At 39.3% G+C, this 22,600-nt stretch overlaps 1 pseudogene; it reads right to left on the bottom strand.

The window, feature by feature from the left end:
* Window positions 1-7,727: 7,727 nt before the first annotated feature.
* On the bottom strand, window positions 7,728-20,614 carry LOC142435636 (eukaryotic translation initiation factor 1A, X-chromosomal-like; annotated as a pseudogene).
* Window positions 20,615-22,600: the final 1,986 nt, after the last annotated feature.

Here is a 22,600-nt window from a genome sequence, read left to right as displayed (position 1 = left end):
CGACAAACTATTAAAAAATGACAGAAGAAATCACGGAAACAACAATAATAGTGGGGGACTTCAACACTCCACTATCAGAGAAAGACAGGTCACAGGAAAAGAAGCTCAGCAAAGAGGCCAGAGAGCTAAACAATGTAATTAGGCAACAGAGCCTGATAGACATCTATATAGCCTTTCATCCAAAAGCAAAAGGTTCCACATTCTTCTCTGATCCACATGGATCTTTCTCAAGAATAGATCAGATGCTGGGACACAAGGCCAGCCTGAGTAAATTCAAACACATAGATATTATCCAGACGTCTTTCTCAGACCACCATGCCATAAAGCTGGAGATTAATAAGAGGGCACCCAGAAAATCAAGGGCAACCAATTGGAGAATAAATAACGATCTCCTGTGACATGAATGGGTTCAGGTCCAGATCAGAGAGGATATTAGGAAGATTCTAGAAACTAATGAGAACGAGCATACAACATATCAAAACTTATGGGACACTGCAAAGGCAGTTATCAGAGGTAGCTTGATATCACTGAATGCATATATGAAAAAAGAAGAAAGGTGTATGACAGATATGCTAACACAAAACCTCCAACAACTAGAACAGAGTCAACAGAACTACCCCTCCAATAGCAAGCGAAAAGAAATAATAAAAATTAGGGCAGAGTTAACCCAGTGGGAAGACAAAAGAACAATGCAAAGGATTAACGCAACTAGAAGCTGGTTTTATGAATGAATTAATAAAATTGGCACTCCTCTGGCAAAGCTTACCAAAGATAGAAAGGAGCAAACATCAATAGCCAGGATGAGGGATGAATCGGGGGCAATAACAACAGACCCCAATGAGATAAAAAGGATAATCATAAAGTACTATGAAGGTTTGTATTCTAATGAATTCAGAAACCTGGAAGACATGGATAAATATTTAGAAAAACAATCTCTCCCTAGATTTTCTGAGACAGAGGTCAAGAACCTGAACAAACCCACAGCGAAGGAAGAAATAGAGAGTGTCATCAAAAACCTACCAAGGAAAAAGGTCCCAGGGCCAGATGGCTACACAGCAGAATTTTACCAAACATTCAGGGAAGAGCTGACACCGATCCTCCACAAAGTATTCCATAACATAGAAAAGAATGGCAAGCTCCCAAACTCATTTTACGAAGCCAGCATTACTTTGATACCCAAACAGGGCAAACTCCCAACAGGTGTAGAGAATTATAGACCAATATCTCTAATGACATAGATGCAAAAATCCTTAACAAAATATTGGCCAATAGAATACAAAGGTACATGAAACATATCATCCACCACGACCAGGTAGGATTCATCCCAGCGATGCAGGGATGGTTTAACATCCGAAAATCCATCAATATCATACACCACATCTAGAAGAAAAATGATAAAAACCATATGATAATATCCATAGATGCAGAAAAAGCATTTGACAACATCCAGCACCCATTCCTAATCAAAACACTCATGAAGATAGGATTGGAAGGTAAGTTCCTCAAGCTCATACAAGCTATCTATGAAAGACCAACAGCCAACATCATAGTCAATGGAGAAAAGACAAGAACAATCCCACTGAAAAAGGGTACAAGTCAAGGATGCCCCCTGTCCCCTCTTCTATTCAATATCGTTTTGGAGGTTCTGGCTAACAACATAAGACAGCGGAAGGATATCAAAGGGATCCAGTTGGGAGAGGAGGAGGTGAAACTATCGCTATTTGCAGATGACATGATCCTATACATTGAAGACCCCCAAAACTCCACAGCTAGAGTACTTACAGCCATAGAGGAATACGAAGAGTAGCCGGATACAAGATAAATAAACAAAGTCGGTAAATTTTCTATACACATCGGACAGGGCCATGGAAGAGGCGATTAAGAGGGAAGTACCCTTCACAGTAGCCAAGAACAAACCGAAATACCTAGGAATATATTTAACAAAAAATACTAAAGACCTTTATAAGCATAATTATAAAACCCTATTACAGGAAACCAAAAGTGACCTTCACAAATGGATGGCCCTCCCATGCTCATGGTTAGGTAGGCTGAACATAGTAAAGATGACAGTTCTTCTTAAAGCACTCTACAAGTTCAATGATATACCAGTCCAATTACCATCAACCTTCTTCAAAGAATTGGAAAAACTGACCACCAACTTCATATGGAGAGGGAAGAAACCCAGAATTAGCAGAGAACTCCTCAAGAAGAAGGACACAATTGGAGGACTCGCCCTACCTGATTTTAATGCCTACTACACAGCTACAGTGGTCAAAACAGCATGGTACTGGCACAATGATAGACACTCAGACCAGTGGAAAAGAATAGAAAGCCCAGGAGTAAAATCATCAGCATATAGACAACTGATCTTCAACAAGGGTCCCAAAAACGTCAAGTGGGAAGCAGATGCCCTCTTTAATAAGTGGTGCTGGAAACAATGGATATCCACATGTAGAAAGATGAAACAAGACGTTTACCTCACCCCATGACAAGAATACACTCAAGGTGGATCACAGATCTAGAAGTCAAACCCCAAACCATCAGGACCATTAAGGAGGGAATCGGGACTAATCTCAGAGCACTGGCCCAGGGAGCACAAGACTCACTGCAACAGGGAAGGGGACACACACAGGTAAACTGGAAATCGACAAATGGGATCTAATAAAAATAAAACACCTGTGTACCTCGAAAGACTTCGCCAAGAGGGTGACAAGGCAACCCACAGATGGGGAGAAGATTTTTAGTAATGACACATCAGACAAAGAGCTAATTACTAAAATCTACAACACCATCGTGACCTGCAAAAAGAGGAAAACAGTTAACCCCCTAAGGAAGTGGGCAAAAGAATTGAGAACTTTCACTAGAGAGGAGATCAATATGGCCAATAAACATATGAGAAAGTGCTCAAATTCCCTTGCCATAAGAGAAATGCAAATCAAAACAACCATGAGATACCACCTAACACCCTTGAGGATAGCCCAGATCAGTAAATCAGAGAGCAGCAAGTGTTGGAGGGGCTGGTGGTCATGCAGATTTGTACAGCCACTGTGGAAAGCAATCTGGCGATAACTAAAGAAAATGGAAATTGATCTACCTTATGACCCAGCCATCCCTCTACTGGGCATATACCCGGTTGAAGCAGCAAATACAACACGACCAGTCGTCATATGCGCTCCAATGTTTATTGCGGCACAATTCACAATAGCAAAGACTTGGAAGCAGCCTAAGTTTCCATCGATAGACGAGTGGATTAGCAAACTGTGGCACATACACAATGGAGCACTGAAAAGCACCGATGAGCACATGAAACACATTATTTCATGGGAAGAACTGGAAGGAATTATGTTAAGCAAGGTAAGCCAGACCCAAAGGGACAGGTACAACATGAGTCCCCTGAGGTAAGTACAATCAGAATGACAGAAATAGAAGAATAAACATCCATCCCACAATAAACGGTGGGAATCATAGATAGTTGGAGGGAGGGCAGGCCACACTTAGGGAGGTACATGAGAGCCCAGCATAAAGAAGGGGTAGTGTGGCAGGGAGAGGGAGACCCGGGAGGGGGAGAATCCGAATGGATGGTATGGGGGGGGGGGGGAGAAACAGGGTACTAACCCACCCAGGGGAGAGTATCGGTTGTGTCCCCACAGATCTGGAACATGCATACGGACCCCACCACGACACACCAAACAAGGAGGGCAACGCAAAGTACAGAGGTCTACACAAAGAGGCTGGACGACACACTGGCCCAAAACAGAATTAGGCCAACCCCCACACTCGAAGGGAATACCACAGAAAACAAAAATAGATCGTCTGGAGTGGGAAAGGAACTGACCCACCACACCACATCCAGAAGGAAGCTGAAACAAAGGAAGGAGAAAGGACGTAGTGGAGTACACCTGGGTCCACCAAGCCCAAGGTCGAGAGACCAGCTAGAAGGGCCCATCATACAGAGAGGACCATTCAGCTGGCCACACTACGAGATGCGACATCCTGCACCAACACATGGCCCTACACGGGACAGCACCTGAGACACAGTGGGGGATGTGTGACTGAGCTGACCCCGCCACACTGAGGCAAACACTGGGGGCGTGCAATGGAGCCGTGGAGGAAGCAGAGCAAAGGGATCCCGAGGGACCTCCGGACCAGGACGTGGGGACTCACAAGCTACACCTAGAAAACACTCCTAAAGGCCAACGAACTGACCTTGAACTACTAGCAATTTTTCTTTTAATATTTGCTATCTTTTTGTTTTGACTTTTTTTTAATTTGTTTTGTTTTTTACCTTGTAAATTTTGTATGTTAGTGGCTTTTCTGCTTATTAGCGTGTCGATGTTGCTTCTGTCAAAGCCATGTTCTTATGTGCCACTTGGGCGCAGTCAAAGTCATATGCATTTGTATGCACATATTACTCTGTCAGCAGGTCCACCTAGACAAGATAGGTTGGACAAATAATGAGAGAAGAAAACAACAGGACCAACGGTCCTGTAGTGACTTGAGAGCGTGGGAGGTAGGGGAAGGGAGAAAGTGTCGCCCAACACAGGGACAAGGGAACAGAGAGTGGTTCAAAACCAGAGGAGGGAGGGAAGGATTGGTAGGGAGTGACCAAAAGCAAGGTAACTGAGAGGAATTACTGAAACCAGAATGAAGGCTAAACATGGTAATGGGTCAGGAGGAAAGCGAAAGAAAATAGAGGAAAGGAGTAGGAGGCAAAGTGCATACAGAGAAGCCTAAATACAGACATGTACATATGTATATATATTTATGATTATGGGGGCAGTAGACTTATATGCATATATATATAGGTTCAGTAGTAGGGTAGCAGATGGACATTGGGCCTCCTCATGCATAATCCCCCAATACAATAGCACCTCGCCCTGCTAAACAGTCATTGCAGGATACCCATCTTCCCGACATGATCACTGAAGACAGACGTGTGTGTAAGCAAACGTGGTGAAAAAAGCTGATGGTGCCCGGCTATCAAAAAGATATAGCGTCTGGGGTCTTAAAGGCTTGAAGGCAAATAAGCGGCCATCTAGCTCAGAAGCAACAAAGCCCACAGAGAAGAAGCACACGGCCTAAGCGAATACAAGGTGTTGAATGGACCGTGTAGCAGACACAAAGGAACAAAAACAATCATTGTGTGATCACCTTCCTCACATAATCGCTGAAGACGAAAGTGTGCATAAGCAAGTGTGGTGAAGAAGGCTGATGGTGCCCGGCTACTGAGAGATATAGTGTCTGGGGACTTAAAAGCTTGAAAGCAAACAAGCAGCCATCTAGCCCAGAAGCAAGCAAGCCCACATGTAAGCAGCACACCAACATAGGTGCCCGTAAAGGACAGAGGAGACCAGGTCTCCAACAACAAAGGTGGGGTGGTGGTGAGAATCACATCTCTGTGAAAGAGGGGGAGTGTGTGATGGGGACCCAATGCCCATCTGTAGACAGCTGGACATCCCTTCCAGAGGGGTAGTGTGGAGGAGATGGGCCACTCAGGGTTCAGTGTAGCAACAATGAAAATCAAAACCTTCCTCTAGTTCCTGAACGCTTCCTCCCCTCCCAATTATCATGACCCCAATTCTACCTTGCCTTACAGACCTGGTTATACCAGAGGATGTACAGCGGTGCAGTTGGGATCTGGAGGCACAGGGAATCTAGGACAGACGAACCCCTCAACACCAGCGGTGGGAGTGGTGACACCAGGAGGGAAGGGTGTGTAGAAAGGGAGAACCGATCTCGGAGATCTATGTGTAACCTCCTCTCTGGGAGATGGGCAAAGGGGAGGCGGGTGAGGGGAGACGCCGGGGAGTGTAAGATAAGATATAATAATTATTTATAAACTATCAAGGGACCAGGGGTGGGTTCGGGGAGGGAGGCGGATGGGGGGGAAAAGGGAAACCAAGCTGATTCCAGGAACCCAAGTGGAAGGTGAATTATGAGAATGATGAGTGCAACGAATGTATAAGGGTGCTTTGCTCAATTGATATATGTACAGACTGTGATAAGAGCCTTATGAGCCCCAATAAAAAGATTTTTAAAAATGTAACAACAGCAACCAACAATCACAACCAGAATTATGAAATATATTAAAGTGCTCTCATAGCTAATGAACAGAGTTGCTAAAAAATTATGATCATTTTCCCAGAGTAGGGTATTTCTTTTAAAAATCAACTACATAAAATAATGGTCAACAAATAGCAAAAAACAGGAGAAAGTTAAGGAGCCAGAGAACTATTAATGGACAAAGATTGACCAAAATGAGTATGAAAAATTTAGCACACTGTAAAAAAATGTAACCAAGGTATATTTTCATGACTGGCCAGTTTCCTAAAGTATCAAATTGTTTTGAGTCAATTTGCTTATAAATGACAAGCAAATTGACTCAACTGTGAGCCATCTGGAGAAGCATCTTGAGGGAAATGTAGGGTTTTCAGGTGCTAAAACTAACAAATGCTTATAAAATGTTCAGGAAAGCTCTGTTTCCTTTAATAACTATTGTCTGTCCCATCTCTTTCCCCATCAACTGGACTCCCCACTAACCTGAGGACAAGGCTAACCCTACACAGAGATGCTCGGCCTACATTCTGTTATGTGAAGGCAGCCTTCAGAGTCATGCGGATAGTCTCATTAGGTTCCTAACTTTTCTGAGGACTTCCGCCAGACCTCAGCCAACAAAATGTTTGGATCTTCCCTTAAATTACATTTTAGATTCACAACACAGGAAACTATAGTTAATTCTATTGTCAGTATTAAGGTTAGTCATGAGAATCCTCTCACTCAGAGTCTTCCAGATAAAGATGCTAAACAGCATCCATTTTCTATTTTTAAATAAGCTTTGAAATGTACAGAGAAAAATGGTAGTAGACTTTAGAAACTCTCCAGTGCATTTATCAATTGGAAGTATATCCTTAATGTTTTACCTGATGACATAAGTTAAAAAACAGTTTGGAAATACACAATGGAGCAATTAAGAATACACATAATACCATATATACTTGAAAATAAGCCAACCTGAGTATAAGCCGAGGTACCTAATTATTACCTGGGAACCCAGAAATACTGATTGACTCGAGAATAAGCCTAGGGTGGGAAATGCAGGATGCGAATTAACACAGAGACCAGAGGGGAGAGATGGAGCACAGCTACAGACACATCCTTACCAATTCAGCTGCTGGCGTGAGTGAATCACTATGGGTGCTTCTGCAAACTTGAGCCGTCCACGTCACAGGACGGCTCTGATTGGTTAGATGTGAGTAAACAAACATTCAAAGCCCTGCAGTGTCAGCAGGGCTTTGAATGAACAGTGGAGAAACAACAATTACCTGCAAGATGTTACAACTAGCTGGGGTACCACTGACTTGTGTAAAAGATGAACTCCGGTTTTTCAGCACATTTTTTGTGCTGAAAAACTCGGCTTATACACGAGCATATATGGTAAATCATTTACAGTAAATTACATGTGGCATCTCGGTGGTGGGCATGTAAGACTTTCATTCTGAAGTCTGTTAATCTTTCTGACCATTTAAGTTTGTGATACACAGCTTAGACTTTCAGATATTTTTCTAACGTCCTGATAATCACATGGCATGCACTCTTGACATGAACTAGGGTAAGCATTCCCATATTTTAGCTTGGTATCAAAAATCAAACACTCAATGTTATTAGTTTTATTTACATATTCCAGTGGCTCCTAAACTGAAGCCTCAGTCAGATTTAAGAGTATTCCATCACCCTTCCTTTAAAAAGGGACAACAAAAAAATACTAAAAAATAATCAGGTTAAATCTTATTTAAACACAGCACAGCACAAGAATAGTGAGGTATCTGTAATTCATTTATGAGTCTCCACATTTTAGATTATTAGAAAAAGCCACTTAACTCTGAAGTGGTCACAAGTGGGAATCAACACCAAACCAAGTGTGAACACTGTGACGGCTGACAAATAATGTAATCATTTTAAGCACCTTGGAAACAGCCTAGAGGCCCATCTTAACAAGGCTTTCACATGGGAATTACAGTGCAGTGCCCAGCATTCATTATGAAAGTGAATACGGATCTTCTCAAGGAGTCTTTTCAAGATTACAAAGTAAAAGCAGTATAACAAGTTTCTGAATAGTGAGTATTCAAATACAAGAACCTCATGTACATAATCTTAAGACCTAATATGGAGTGTTGAAAAGGGGGAACTGATTACAAGCTCCCCCCTCACTCATGAGCACTCATAGAGGGGTTTAGGGGAGGAGATGGGTCAGTCAGGGTGCGAGGTAGTACCGATGAAGAACACAGCTTTCCCCCAGATCCTGGATGCTTCCTCCCCCCAACTACCATGATCCGAATTCTACCTTGCAGGGCTGGATAGGGCAGAGGCTGTACACTGGTACATATGAGGGCTGGAGGCACAGGGAATCCAGGGTGGATGATACCTTCAGGACCAAGGGTGTGAGGGGCGATGCTGGGAGAGTGTAGGGTGAGGGGGTTGGAAAGGGGGAACTGATTACAAGGATCTACATGTGACCTCTTCCCTGGGAGAGGGACGGCAGAGAAGGGGGGAAGGTAGACTACGGATAGGGCAAGATATGACAAAATAACAATCTATAAATTATCCAGGGCTCATGAGGGAGGGGGAGCGGGGAGGGAGGGGGAAAAAAAGAGGACCTGATGCAGAGAGCTTAGGTGGAGAGCAAATGCTTTGAGAGTGATTAGGGCAAAGAATGTATGGATGTGCTTTATACAATTGATATATGTATATGTGTGGATTGTGATAAGAGTTGTATGAGCCCCTAAAAAATGTAAAAAAAGAAAATGATTAGGGCAAAGAATGTACAGATGTGCTTTATACAATTGATATATGTATATGTATGGATTGTGATAAAAGTTGTATGAGCCCCTAATAAAATGTTTTTTAAAAAGACCTAATATGTATATAACATAAATATGAATCTCAAGTGTAATCTTAATTTAATTACTCAACAGCGTTCTGTAGATATTTTACAAGTGAGAGTACAAAATTCAAACACTTACCTCATCAATGTCGGCATCATCATCTCCAGTATATCAAACTGGATTTCATCATCATCTCTAGGACCAAAGGTATCCATTTCATTGATTTTAGCTGAAGGTACAAGTATATTCACTATATATTCACGATTAAAATAGTGAATTATCTAGTAAAATGCATGGTAGCAATGCAAAAAATAATGTGACTGAGTAATAAAATTATTCTTGGAGATAGATAACCATTCAGAAAAACAGTAACGGGAGCGGTGGTTCACCAAATATATAGGAAGGGAGGCTGGGGAAACAGGTAGCTGATAGCAATGATGAATGTAGAACCCCACGGAAGCAGAACAAATAAAAGAATTGCAGGTGTACCAATACATTGGATGAAGGTATGGCAATAAGAGTAATTATTATTATTATTATTATAAATAATAATAAGGGCTACTGGAGGGTTTGGTGGCAAAGGGAGGGGATAAAAGGGAATTGATGTTGAGTTCAAGGAGAAAGAAAATGTTTTGATACTGATGGTAGTAGGCATTGTAAAATTATGCTTCGTCTAACTGTATTATGGATTGTTACAAAAATCTGTAAGAGCTCCCACAAAATGATTCATCACTGTTACCAAATTTGAATGCATCAAGTATTTTATCTTCCTTATTCAGTATTTAATACGTCCAGGTTTCACATACGTATGAGGCAACTATAAATACGACAGCCTAGGTCAAACACACCATAGTCTTCAAAGAGGTATCTTAGATTTAAAATGCTTATAGAGATCTTTTGAAGCCAATTAAACACCTATCCTCTATATTTTTGCCTTCTACTGGGTAACCTGTCTTTAAAAATAAGGATTATCTTCTAGGCAGCATTCGTGACATAGGTAAATAAGTACTTTTATTGCTGCATTTATTTACTGATCCATTCACTTGGTATATTCTGTCAATTACTGTTAACAGTTGTTTACAGTACAGCTTGGCAGTCCTCCAGTCATCTATGTTTGATCACAAGGTACCTTCTGAAATGGCTCCAAGTCCACAATTCTTTTTGATAGTGACTTTACACCTTCTTTTGGTCTTTCGCGTATCATTCAAACATTTTGTTCACACATGCCTTCAATATTGCAATCCCGATACAATGGGAATTCAAGAAGCTCTTTTTACATCAAGTTTGTTTTATAAAGAAGCATGTGCCAACAACTAATATTCAGCTCAACAGTTAGCTAGACTTACAAAGTAGACTTAGTAAAAATCAAAGTTATTTCTAAGCAAAAATGTAAACTAATAATATTGATATTTATAAATATACTAGCATTTATTAAATGCTAGTAAATACTTTCACTTGGGTTTTTAAATATCTGCAAGGAATTTCCTGTTTGACAGAATTATGAGAGATGTATTTTTATCTTTTCACCTTTCATGTAGCAATAATGTATTCCTTTTGCATTAAAAAATCTTTTATGAAATCATCTGTGATACAATACTGTATAATAAACTGAACAGCTTACTCTGAGACTCAACTTTAGTATTACTTCCTTTGTTGAGTTGAAAACTGGCAATTCTTTTAGAAGTAGCAAAAAAATAACAAAACAAAAAGTAACTGGTGTATTTCCCCCGATACAAGTATGGAGTTTGTCGCCTAAGAAAGCCCTCACAAAAACATGTGAAACAAACAATTCCTTCACTTAAACCAGCTGTTCTCAACCTGTGGGCCCCACCCCTTTTGGGGGGTCCAACAACCCTTTCACAGGAGTTGCCTAATTCATAACAGTAACAAAATTACAGTTATGAAGTAGCAATGAATATAATTTTATGCTTGGGGGACGTCACCACAACACGAGGAACTGTAATTAAAAGGTCTTGGCATTAGGAAGGTTGAGAACCAATGACCTAAACACTAATAGTCAATAACATTATTATGTGACAGAAGAGTATAATGAATCCAATTACCATGCTCTGGAAGTTCTCCATCAGCTTTCAAACTTCTGGCTTCATCTGCATTATACTTTTAAATTACATCATCCTTCTTATCCTTAAAACAGACAAATTAGTTTCAAAATGCATTATTCCAAAATATCATTGTTTCTCCAATTACTTTTAAGGTAAACAAAAAGTCACTATTTCATTACATGTGCTGATGCTTGTTTTAACCTCTCCAAAGAGACAGAGGCTTATTGAATAGTGATCAATACTATAAAAGACACACCTATTTCACTTAAATAAAAGCAGAAGTGGTGAAAACCAATATCTTGGTGAAGTAATTATTAGGATTTCTAACATATTTCAGATGCTGCTGGTGGTCTGAGTCACTCTGAGAAGCACAATATAGAAATACAGAATATAGAAATATACAGAATATTCCCCAAAATTTAATCTTAAGAATCAAAGTGTTGGTTTGGGCTGTCACATGCTTTCAGAATCTTGATTTCTGTTTGAAAATGATGTAATAATTCTTGGGTTTTCAAGACCGAAGTAGATAATCAGCATTAAAACAATATAGAAACACAGCCTGCAATTTTTCTATCCAAGAATGTAAGAAAAAATTACCATGGCTATAATAAAGTCCATAGAAAGAGATTAAGAGAAAATGATCCCATAGAAATAAAACCAAAATAAACTCTTTGCCATTGAGTTAATTTCAACCTTTAGTAACCATGAAGGGCGGGGTACAACTGTCCCTGTGGGTTTCTGAGACAGAAGACTTCTTAAAACCCTCTCCAAAAAACACTAGCAAAAATCATCAAAACCAAATCTTTAGGAATTCTAAAATTTAATTAAATTATTACAACCATGAAAGGAGTTTTTCTTTTAAAGTTAAATTTCAGTAAGCACAGTGAACTTTTCATTGCCTTAATTTGTCATACTTGTATTCACCTCTCCCTGTTCTTCAAATAGCTATGAAAAAAACAACTCACAATTATGGGCAGAGAGAAGATAACTAGTGGTTCTGAAGGTTATAGCCATAAAGAAATGTCTGGAGTTCAGTAAGAATAAATTCTACTTTCAGGGCTTTCCTTCATAAGACGTGACTCAGAGTTTAAAAACCAAAAAGCCAAACTCTCAACCACTGAGTCAATTCTGCCTCACAAAAACCCTCTCGGGTCAGCTACCCGTATGAGTTTCTGAAGGTGAAACTCTTTGCAGGAGTAGAAAGCTTTGTCTTTCTCCCTTGAAGGAACTAGTGGTCTAGATCTGTTGACCAATGTGCAATTACCACTATCAGCCACTAATGTGCACTCACTACTAATTTTATCCACTGAGGTTTTCATTTTACAGAAAAATAAATGAGTGCAAACCGTTTAATTTTATACCTATTTGAAATGGTGATACTGGTTGGGAAATTTAGTAGCTGAGGAATAGTGTTACTCTTGGCAAATGTAGAATTCCATATCAATGTCTATGGGTGATTTTATGGTTCAGGCTCTAAATTTTCACTATTGGCTGACCTTGTGGCTAATTAAAAGTTACAACAGCCTATTGGAATATCAGAAGCATGCACAATACTTATGCAAAGGTAAGGGACTTACAGGATTTAGGCAGTAACGGAAAATTTGGCTCAAACATGACCAGACTTCTGAGCTAATTAAACAGAATCTAAATAGTCATAACAATAAAGACCTAAAACAACCTATTCCAGAAAAGTCACTAAATAACCACAACATCAAAAAAATTGGGAAGAAAATGAACTTGATTTCTCTTTTTTTAAATCCTTTCCCATCAAGACCAAAGCCAACATGCCTTCATGAACTGAGGTGCACAGTACCCTGAAGAAGCCACTCCATCCCCACACTCCATCCTTACTCATTCCCAGGCCTATAAATCTTCCCACACTAGCCTTTTATAGTTAGCTAGCCTTAGTTTCTCCAAGTCATCTTTCTAATGAACCTGGCTGAGGTTTTGTGTTAGATTTGGAACTCAGTTGAGTTCATTTGTTTCCCTCTTCACCACACCACCAATTTTTAATGTCCTCTTCTTTGCTCACGTGCATACCTGGGCTCCCTTACCATCTTTTGAAAATCAACTTGATTTCCACATATCAGAATCTTATTTGTAATGTCCAGTTTTCAACAACGTAATGTAAGATATAACAAAACAAATAAACCGTGGGCTGCATACCATTTGTATTTGCATGAAGTATTAAGAAAACTTTGTACATATGAAAAGTATGTAATTTAAGTCCTTGAAAATAACATCAAATTACTACTTTTTTGTTTTCTTTACTCTAAGTCAGTAAAAATGACAACTTGCATAAAATACTGCCATTTGGGTATCAACTCCTCAGAATACCTAGCATAACAGAACTGGCCTTTATAGAATGTCATGCTATTTATCCAAATCTTAAGAGTTTACTACACATTTTCTATCATATTTAATCAAAAGAGAAAATTGCAATATTGACCAATTTTCTCATATTTAGTCCCACAAAATACTGCTGTCCAAAAGTGGGAATTATTCAGAATAATAAAAATATTATTGTCTTTAAACTCAGGGATACATATGGGATACATATGTTAGCCCATTAAAATGGAGGATGGAAAAAGGTATGGGTAGCCGGGGGAACGGGACACTAACCCACACAGGGGGAGGGTATTGATTGTGTCTCCACAGGGAAAGAGAGACAAGACTGCAAACCGGAGCCTCCAAGACAAGAACGCAACACACTGACATGAAGCAGGAAATCGATGAGAGGCCTGAGGGGCCGGCCCCATTACTAACTAAGTGGACAGCACCACCCTCCCCACAAGAAGAAGTCCCTTCAGAGGACAGCACTGATGCTACAGTTAAAGAAGAGGGGAAGAGGGACTGGTCTGGTCAGAGCACACAGGAGTCAACGAGGGGACATAGGGGGAAAAAAAGAGTGACACACATCCTGGCTCACCAAGCCCTGGGGACAATGTTCCTGCTCAGAAAAGCAATACACAGAGATAACCGCAGGGCCGGCCCCACCATGGGACACAGCGTTCCTCATTGACCCATAGCACCACTGGGGACAACACTAGAGACACACAATGGGAACTGTGCCTGCCATGAGCTCACCAGCAGAGCAGCGGCAGGGACCAGACCAATGAAGTCCCCAGGGATAGAGGTGGTGCCAGGGTATGGCACCCCATCAGACATGACTGGAAAGCACCCGTGAAGGAAAACAAGCAGACCCTGAACTATTCACACATATATGAGTGTATGCATGTTGTTTTGTACTTGTTGTTTTACTTTCTGTTGTTACTTCATAGTACTCAATCTTGTGATAACATGTCTACCTGGAAGGGATAGGTGGAATAAACAAGCCAGAAGAGAGAACAATGGGATGACAGTTCCGGGGGTACGTGGGGTAGGGGTGGCAAGGGAAAGGAAGAGGGTGTTAAGAAGCCCAGGGACAAGTGATCCAAAATCAGTCTCAAGAAGGGTGTGGGAGGTCTTCAGGGCTGGATCAAGGGTAATGTAAATAAAGAGGAATTCCTAAAACCCAAACAAAGGCAGAACATGATAGTGGGACAAGAGGACAATACAAAGAAACAGAGGAAAGAAATAGGAGGCAAAGGGTAGTCATAGAGATTTAAATACAGACATATAAAGATGTAAATATATTTATATATGACAAGGGAGGAATAGACCTAAGTACATATATTTATAGGTTTAGTATTAAGGAAACAGATGGACAGTGGACCCCTGCTCAAGTGCTCCCGCAATACAAGAACACTTTGTTCTAACAATTTGTCTGAGATGCTCACCTGCCTGGCATGATAGCTGATGACAATGGCTGCACAGGCAAATATGGTCAAGAAAGTTGATGGTGCCCGGCTACCAAAAGATATAGCACCTGAAGTCGCTGAAGACAATGGGTGCACAAGCAAATGTGGTGAAGAAAGCTGATAGTGCCCAGCTACCAAGTCTTAAAGACCCGAAGATAAACAAGCAGCTATCTAGCTGAGAGATAACAAAACCCACATAGAAGAAGCACACCAGCCTGTCCCAACTAGATCACTTAGGACAAAGTGGGTGCATAAGCAAAAGTTGTGAAGAAAGCTGATGGTGGACAGCTATCAAATGATATAGTATCAGGGGTCTTAACGGCTTGAAGACAATCAAGCAGCCATCTAGCTAAGAAACAACAAAGCCACAAGGAAGAAGCACACCAGCCTACCCCAAAACGAATACTGAAGACAAAGCTGGTACATGGGCAAATGCAGTGAAGAAAGCTGATAGTTCCCAGTTGTCAAAATATATAGAATCTGGGGTCCCATAGGCTGGAAGATAAACAAGGGGCCATCTAACTGAAAATCAAGAAAGCCCACATGCAAAATGCACACCAGCTTGTAAGATGACAAAGCATCAAAGAGATTAGGTATCAGGCATCAAAGACAAAAAAAAAAACAAAACATAGCACTGTGAATGATGGGGAGTGCAAAGTGGGGACCCAGGCCCATCTGGGGGAAATTGGACATCCCCTTGTAGAAGGGTTGTGGGGAAGTGAGGAACCAGTCAAAGTGCAGTGTAGCAACGATGAAACATACAATTTTCCTCTAGTTCTTCAATCCTTCCTCCCCCCTGCTATTATGATCCCAATTCCATCTTACATAACTGGCTGGACTGGGAGATGTACACTGGCATGGATAGGAAATGGAAATATGGAAATCAAGGACAGACGAGCCCCTCAGGAACAGTGGTGAGAGTGGCAATATCGAGAAGGTGGAGGGTGGGTGAGGGAGAAGGGGGAAACAGATGACAAGGTCTACATGTAACCCTGGAGGACATACAGCAGAGAACTGGGTAAGATGTGACAAAATAATTATTTATAAATTATCAAGGGTTCAGGGAGAGGAGTAGCGGGGAGAGAAGGGAAAATGAGGAGCTGATACCAAGGGCTCAAATAGAAAGCTGGTGTTTTGAGAATGATGATAGCAACGTATGTACGAATGTGCTGGACAAAAATAATGTATGTACGGATTGTAAAATGAGTTGTATGAGTCCCTAGTAAAATGATTTATATATATATATATATTTATATATATTTATATATATATATATATATATATATATATATATATATATATATATATATATATATATATATATATATATATATTACAGTCTTGAACAACAAAATAAAAATCTTTATCATTTGCCTTCAAAATCATTATAACTCCTAACAACATCTTCTGTGTCAGAGTAGACTTTAACTCCATAGGATTCCCAGTTGCAATCTCATGCTTCCCCAACCCAAGTAGTTTATGAGGTCTTTTGTTGAAGATGGCTCTAAGTAGACTCAAACTGCCAATCTATCAATTAGAAGCCAAATACTTAACAGGAGCATACAAGGACTTAGTCTTAAACACAACTTAATACAGACATGATGACAAAACAATGAGAAGGTATACTGACTGTAACTGGTCAAATATCTCAAACATTGATAATTACAAACATGAAATGTAAACTTAAATGTAATTTTTACCTGATAGTCTCATAGACCAATCAATATAATGTCTGAGGTATTTATCCAAACCTATTAAACAAATTTATGCATATTTTATTTAAAATAAAATAAAGAGCAATATTAAACTAAGTATGCATGCATTATCACTCACTGTGAGTGGAGTATCTATTAAGAACTAAAGAAAAACAGTAATATTAATAAAAATTGCTACTTGGTCCTAAATTTTTTATACTTTGGGTCATAAATTAAATAACATTATTTTTAAAACTACTCAAGTTGCCAAATTCCACAAAAGGTTATCTGAGAGGATAAGTTTTAAAATCAGAAATCATACATAAAATATTCAGTTATCCAGTACAGAAAGAGCCATAGGTTTATATAAGCATACTCATCCACTCACCCATTTATATAAATAAAAGTTCAAATCTTCTATTAGTTGAGACACTAGAAAAAAGGATAATAAAAATCAAATTTGGAAAGAATAAATCTATATAACTTACTGGAATGTGGAGTTTATCATTATATGCCAAGGTAGAGTTTTTGCACTCAGGAAATTCATTATTTTATGTTACACAGTCCATAATTAAACATCCCAATTCTGTTCTCCCAAACCAAACTCTTATCAGGGAACATGAATTACATCCAACATCAGAGCTTTTTAGAGGGTTCCCCAGGTTTTGTTTTTTTCTGGGGGTAGGGTTGGTGGGTTTAACTATTTGCTCAGATTCAGGTTGTTTTATAGATTGGTTAAGTCTAATTATTTACTCATTGGGGTTCAAGTTAAACACCATGGGAGAATGACAATGTCAGTGATACACACAATTTATGAACGGATTTTCACAAAGGATCTTGTTTTACAAAACGATGTAAATCATTGTTCTTTTTAAGTATTTTGGGGACTCAAACACAACAAAAATTTTGGCCAATATAAATCAAAAAAGGACCATTAAAAATTAGGTTAATTTAAGCCAATTTCCATACCTACCTTTTTTCTCAATTTCCCTCTAATGTGACATAACCTTTTTACACCATCAAAACACATCGCTTCTAATCGTCCATTTCCTAACATTTTCATTAGCTGAGCATACTCTAAGTGACAAATATAGAGTGAGACACTGTCAAATTTTTGTTAAACAATGGGACAGTTAACCAACATAGAAAGATATAAACTGCCAAAATCTGACCAAAATTTATGCATCATATTACTTACATTTATATATATTCACACACACCCATACAGTCCAACAAGTGAAATGCTGAAATATTCTGAAAGCTATCCTGCTTCCAACTGACATATATTCTAAACAGAGAACTCATCTGTCACACAATTTTTACAGGCTCTCCTACTCATAATCTCCCTGAATTTTTGAGTAAAGGCCTACAAACATGAAGTAATTTATCCAATGTCATTAAGTACCACTACTACCATGACAGGCTGGATATTGTGCCTTAGAATAAACACTTGAATAGACTGACTATTTTATGTTTTTCTTGGCTCCGGGCTTTACTTTGGATATCAAAATAGCTCTTTCACCCATAAAATACATATTCAAAGCTTAGCACTATTTGGCTCTACTTGTCACCAGAAACTTTAGAGGTACTAGAAATCAACTTAGTTATTAATAAAATCTTGTTTAATAGACTTGGTGACTAATCCAAAGGTCTGTTATGTTTTAAGAATGTAAGTCAAGGACATTGTTTATAGGTAAAATGTTCAACATTTAATTTTTAATAAACTGCCTGAATTGCCTGATTCTTCTGTTACACTAGCTGCTCAAATCGCTAATGTTGTAACTTCAAAGAGAATATATGCCATTTATAGAGGTAAGTTAAATGGCTACAATGTGGGGTTGATAAAAAGAAGTGAATGACTTTTAGTCCCAAGTAGGGATTCCTTACCCACCAATACCTTTTTAGCTACCAGAAAAAAATAAAAGAAATGGGAAAATTTACCCCCAAATAAAATTACCTACTGATGAAAGTGGGAATGGCAAAGACTTACAATTAATCATTTTCAGCCCAAACAAAATTTGCAATATTTCTCAGTGGCTATATATGACAGGAAAATATTACTAAAGTGTTATATAGACACTTACATTTTGTACAAAAGTGTTAATGTTTCAACCAATTGGGGAAATTTCAATACAGTTTACATGTTACATCAACAGCACCCAGTAAAATTTCTTTGATGATAAGAAAAATTCTAGCACTTTCCAAAGCTACAATCCTTATAGGAACCAGTCATATCTTTCTATATTCTGTAGAATGGCTAGTGGTTTTGAGACACTAATTTTCATTGTGACACCAAGACTCTACTGCATAACACTACTTACAGCAAAAAAAAGACAAGTGTAAAACTTTCTAGTTTCATGTTTTCTACTGTATTTCCTAATCTGCTAGTGAATGACTCCTCTATCCTAAACTAAGAATACCAAAGAAATGATTACCTAAAGACAACCTATAGAGAAATGCAGGGTAATAAATTTTAAAAATGGAAACATGAAACTACTGCTCAACATTATCATAAGGATCCAGTTTGTGTTTAACCACCAAAATCAACTTTTAAATCCCCCAAACAAACCTTTCTTACCTTGCTCATTTTCTTTAAACACCAACTCTCTTTTTTCAGATTCATTCTCATTCTTACCTCTGCTCCTGTTTTTACCTCCCTTATCTAATTGATTAAAACAGGTAAATGTTAACTAATTATGTGTAACAAACCCATTGATATGAAGTTCTTTTGAACTCAAAACATTATAGACCAGAGTAGAAGGTATCCAGTTTCTGAGGCTATCAACCATCCTCAGAAATAGACTGTTTCATCATTCTTCTTGCATAGCAGTTGTTGGATTTGAGCCATGTTTGTGGAAAAGATGGCTGCACTTGGGTTTCAAAATATGGATCAATTAAAAAATGAAAGCAGGGCTAAATAAAGTACATGGACAATAGTTTAAATGTAAATTTAAATAATACAATAAGATTTTGAAATCACTTGCTTACTCATTAAGATTAAAGTTGTACATTGCAAAAGGTATGTTCAGTCCTCTAAAGCATTTGTTTTTGCATTTTCTAGCATAATGGTATATATCTACATAAAAGCATACATTAATCCATCATTTTTTAAAAAGGATTTCATATCCTCTCTGCTACTTACTTTTGATCCTACTAAGTAATTTGTTGCATGTTTCTTTTCCAATCAGTCGCCATAGGTGTGCACCAACATTTTAATGTTTGCATAGCTACTATTCTGGCTATGCTCAATGTTGACAGTTATTCAGAAATGATACACTTCAGTTTCTTTTATAAACAATTATAACAAATGAACAGGAGAATTTCTACATTAAGGATTTGGCATTTCCATAGGTGTTTGAATCGGTACACCACCAGCAAATGAGAAACAAACCTAATCTTGTTACCCTGTTAATGTTGCGAAATCATATTCATATTTTTATAGTTTATAACCAAAGACCAACTTCCCTTTTTTAACTGAATACTCCAATCACAGGGTTGGTGGAACACACTACTGCCATTCAATAACAGAAAGAGAAGGATGTCAAGTTCAGTTGGGTTCCTTATCTTAGTGTGGTTTTCTATGAAATAACTCATGAAAGGAGGGAGCACTTTGGCATTAAATATAATTCCCTTCCAGAATTGAAACTAGTCTTTTCCAAAGGGAGTATGAAAGAATATACCTTACAGTGGCCCAAAAAGTTAAATACTAAGATGGTAGTTAAAATGTATATCAGAGTATACAAAAAGTAGGCATTAATTTCTTGATTACACCTATTTCCTCTTCCTGCAGGGACATTGCCCTTGCAAAATTGCTCGGGACAAGGTTAAGGTCGGGATGGCTTTTATAATTTCTTGGCGCTCGCAGATTCAGTATCTAAGGTATTTTTAGATCCCTAGAAAAATGCTATATGAAGCCATTAAACATACCGGACGTTTTAAAGACTTTAGTGAGGCTCCAAAGGCAAGAATCACACCTGTGTTTAAGGAGTTATATAAGGCAGGTTCTGACTCGGCAAGTTTAGAACACTATGTCGCCATCTACTATCGAAAACATGAGACCAACTTTCCCCAAATACTCTTACTTCCACAGGTCTGGGAATACCTTTGCTCTCAATATGAGGATGATCTTTTAAGATTTCTGGAAGTAATGAAGTAGGAATCAATAGCGAATGCATAGTTATTCCTATCTTGGATTAAGAACACTCTCAACACTACTGAATGATTTACTATAAATAAAAGAATACGATGCAGGAAGTAACCAATGGCAACTGCAATAGTTAGCTTTGTAAGTTACCCACACCTGCCAAGGATTAACTCCAAGCCCTGTGGGCCAAGAGCCTGAGGTTCCCCTACAGGTGCTCACGGAAGACGCCAAGTTCCAGGGCAGTGTGCCGCGAATCAGGGGGCACCACCAGCCTGCTGTAGGTTGGATAAAAAATGCAGCCTGCTCCCGAAGTACCATGAGGAGAGACAAGGATAGCTTCCTAAGTCCTCTTCAAATTTCAGAGGCGCGTTCGGAGGGCGGAATAGGTTAGTTCCTGCTCAGCCACAGGAGGGAGCGAGTACAACCCCGCAGGGGCTGGGGGAATGGCTGGTCAACTGCAGCCGCATTACCCTTATTTTTAGGAATGGCTAGGCAGTGTCGCAGCTTCCACAGCTCCTTCCTGGGCGACCTTAGTAGTTTCTGAAACAGAGCCTTGGCAATAGAGGAGCTCCACTCGCCGTGTGACGCACCAAAATGCGTGCTTGTGACCGCCTTGCCCTATGGAAATCAGCGTGCGTCAGCTTGACGTCAGCGGTGACGTCACAGCTGCGAACCTCAAGAGCCAATGGTTGTTGTCACTGCTTGACCCGCCCACTGGCTCTCTTGGCGCAGGCGTGACGGACGGGGTCCTGTTATAAACGTACGTATCCGACGCATCAGGCAGGATTTGGGGCTGACCTGTAACTTTGGTCAGTACAGCTAGACTGAGAACCAGAATGAGCAGGGTGCTGTGCGGGTGAAGGAGCTGTGTAGGTGGAACTAAGGAACTTTGTGTGCTGTTTGTTGTCTTTTGGCTGGCAACAGGATGGGATCCAAACTCTCCAGCTCCTTAGCAGAGAAAGATGAGGCAGTGGGTTCCAGTAAATATTTCTAGACTTGCCCTTTAGGAATTACTACGTGATCTGGTTGGCATCGATTTGATGGTATTGAATTTCGTTAAAAACAAGCAAAGTTGTTTGGTCTTTGGGCAGCTAACAGCAAGTTAGTACATATCACCCACCACCTGTTCCTTGGGAGAAAGACAAGGATCTCTGCTGATGGAAACTTTTAAAGTCTCAGAAGGGTCAGCCCTGCTCTATCCTATAGAGTTGTAGCATGAGTCAAAATCTGCAAGTTGTTGACGCAGAAACATTTGACTCACAATTAATTCCTTTTAAGCATTGACATGAGCTGGGTTACTAACAGGAAAATCAGCAGATTGAAACCCCCAACTGATGAGGAGAATACACCTAGCCTGCAGTTAATAAATGCTGGAAATATGTGACATAGTTTGAGATCTGGCCTGTTTAAGACTTGTAGAAAGACCCAAATGTAACAGCCACACAACACCTTCAATGCAGTAAAATTCTCTTTTAAACTTAAGAGTACTGTGTTTCCACAACTTTGCATGAACAAAACCATATGGCCAGGCAAGGCCTTTTAGATATGAAGTGGTAGCATATATTCTGCTTCTGTTAGCCATGCCCCCCAGGCCTATTGCTTAAACATTCCTCAACTTTATCAGGCCTTTTACTTAATTTTTGACATGATTTGGGGAGATTTCAATCCTGTTGCTTCCTTCTGTCAGTAGTATCACAACATCTTGGGAGAAAGAGGAGGCCTTCCACTCTGGTAAAGCATTAAAACTTCGAAGCAATTAAAATTAAAGCTATATAAGTAAGACAAACAATGAGATTAAAAATACAAAAAACAAAACAGTACCAAGAAGACAACCAAGAAGCTAAAAGAACACAACACAAAAAAAATCATCATGAAAACTGAAACCAGGAAAAGTGATATGAAAGCCACATTTACCAATAACAGTGAATTAAACAGACTGAATTCATCCTTTAAAAGACAAAGACTATCAGAATGGGTAAAAACACATAAACCTTTAGTATGCTGTTTATAAGAAACA

The sequence above is a fragment of the Tenrec ecaudatus genome, chromosome Y (genome assembly GCF_050624435.1).
Source record: "Tenrec ecaudatus isolate mTenEca1 chromosome Y, mTenEca1.hap1, whole genome shotgun sequence".
Lineage (NCBI taxonomy): Eukaryota > Metazoa > Chordata > Mammalia > Afrosoricida > Tenrecidae > Tenrec > Tenrec ecaudatus.
The sequence above is the reverse complement of the archived record's forward strand: the minus strand, read 5'-3'. Positions and strand labels throughout refer to the sequence as shown.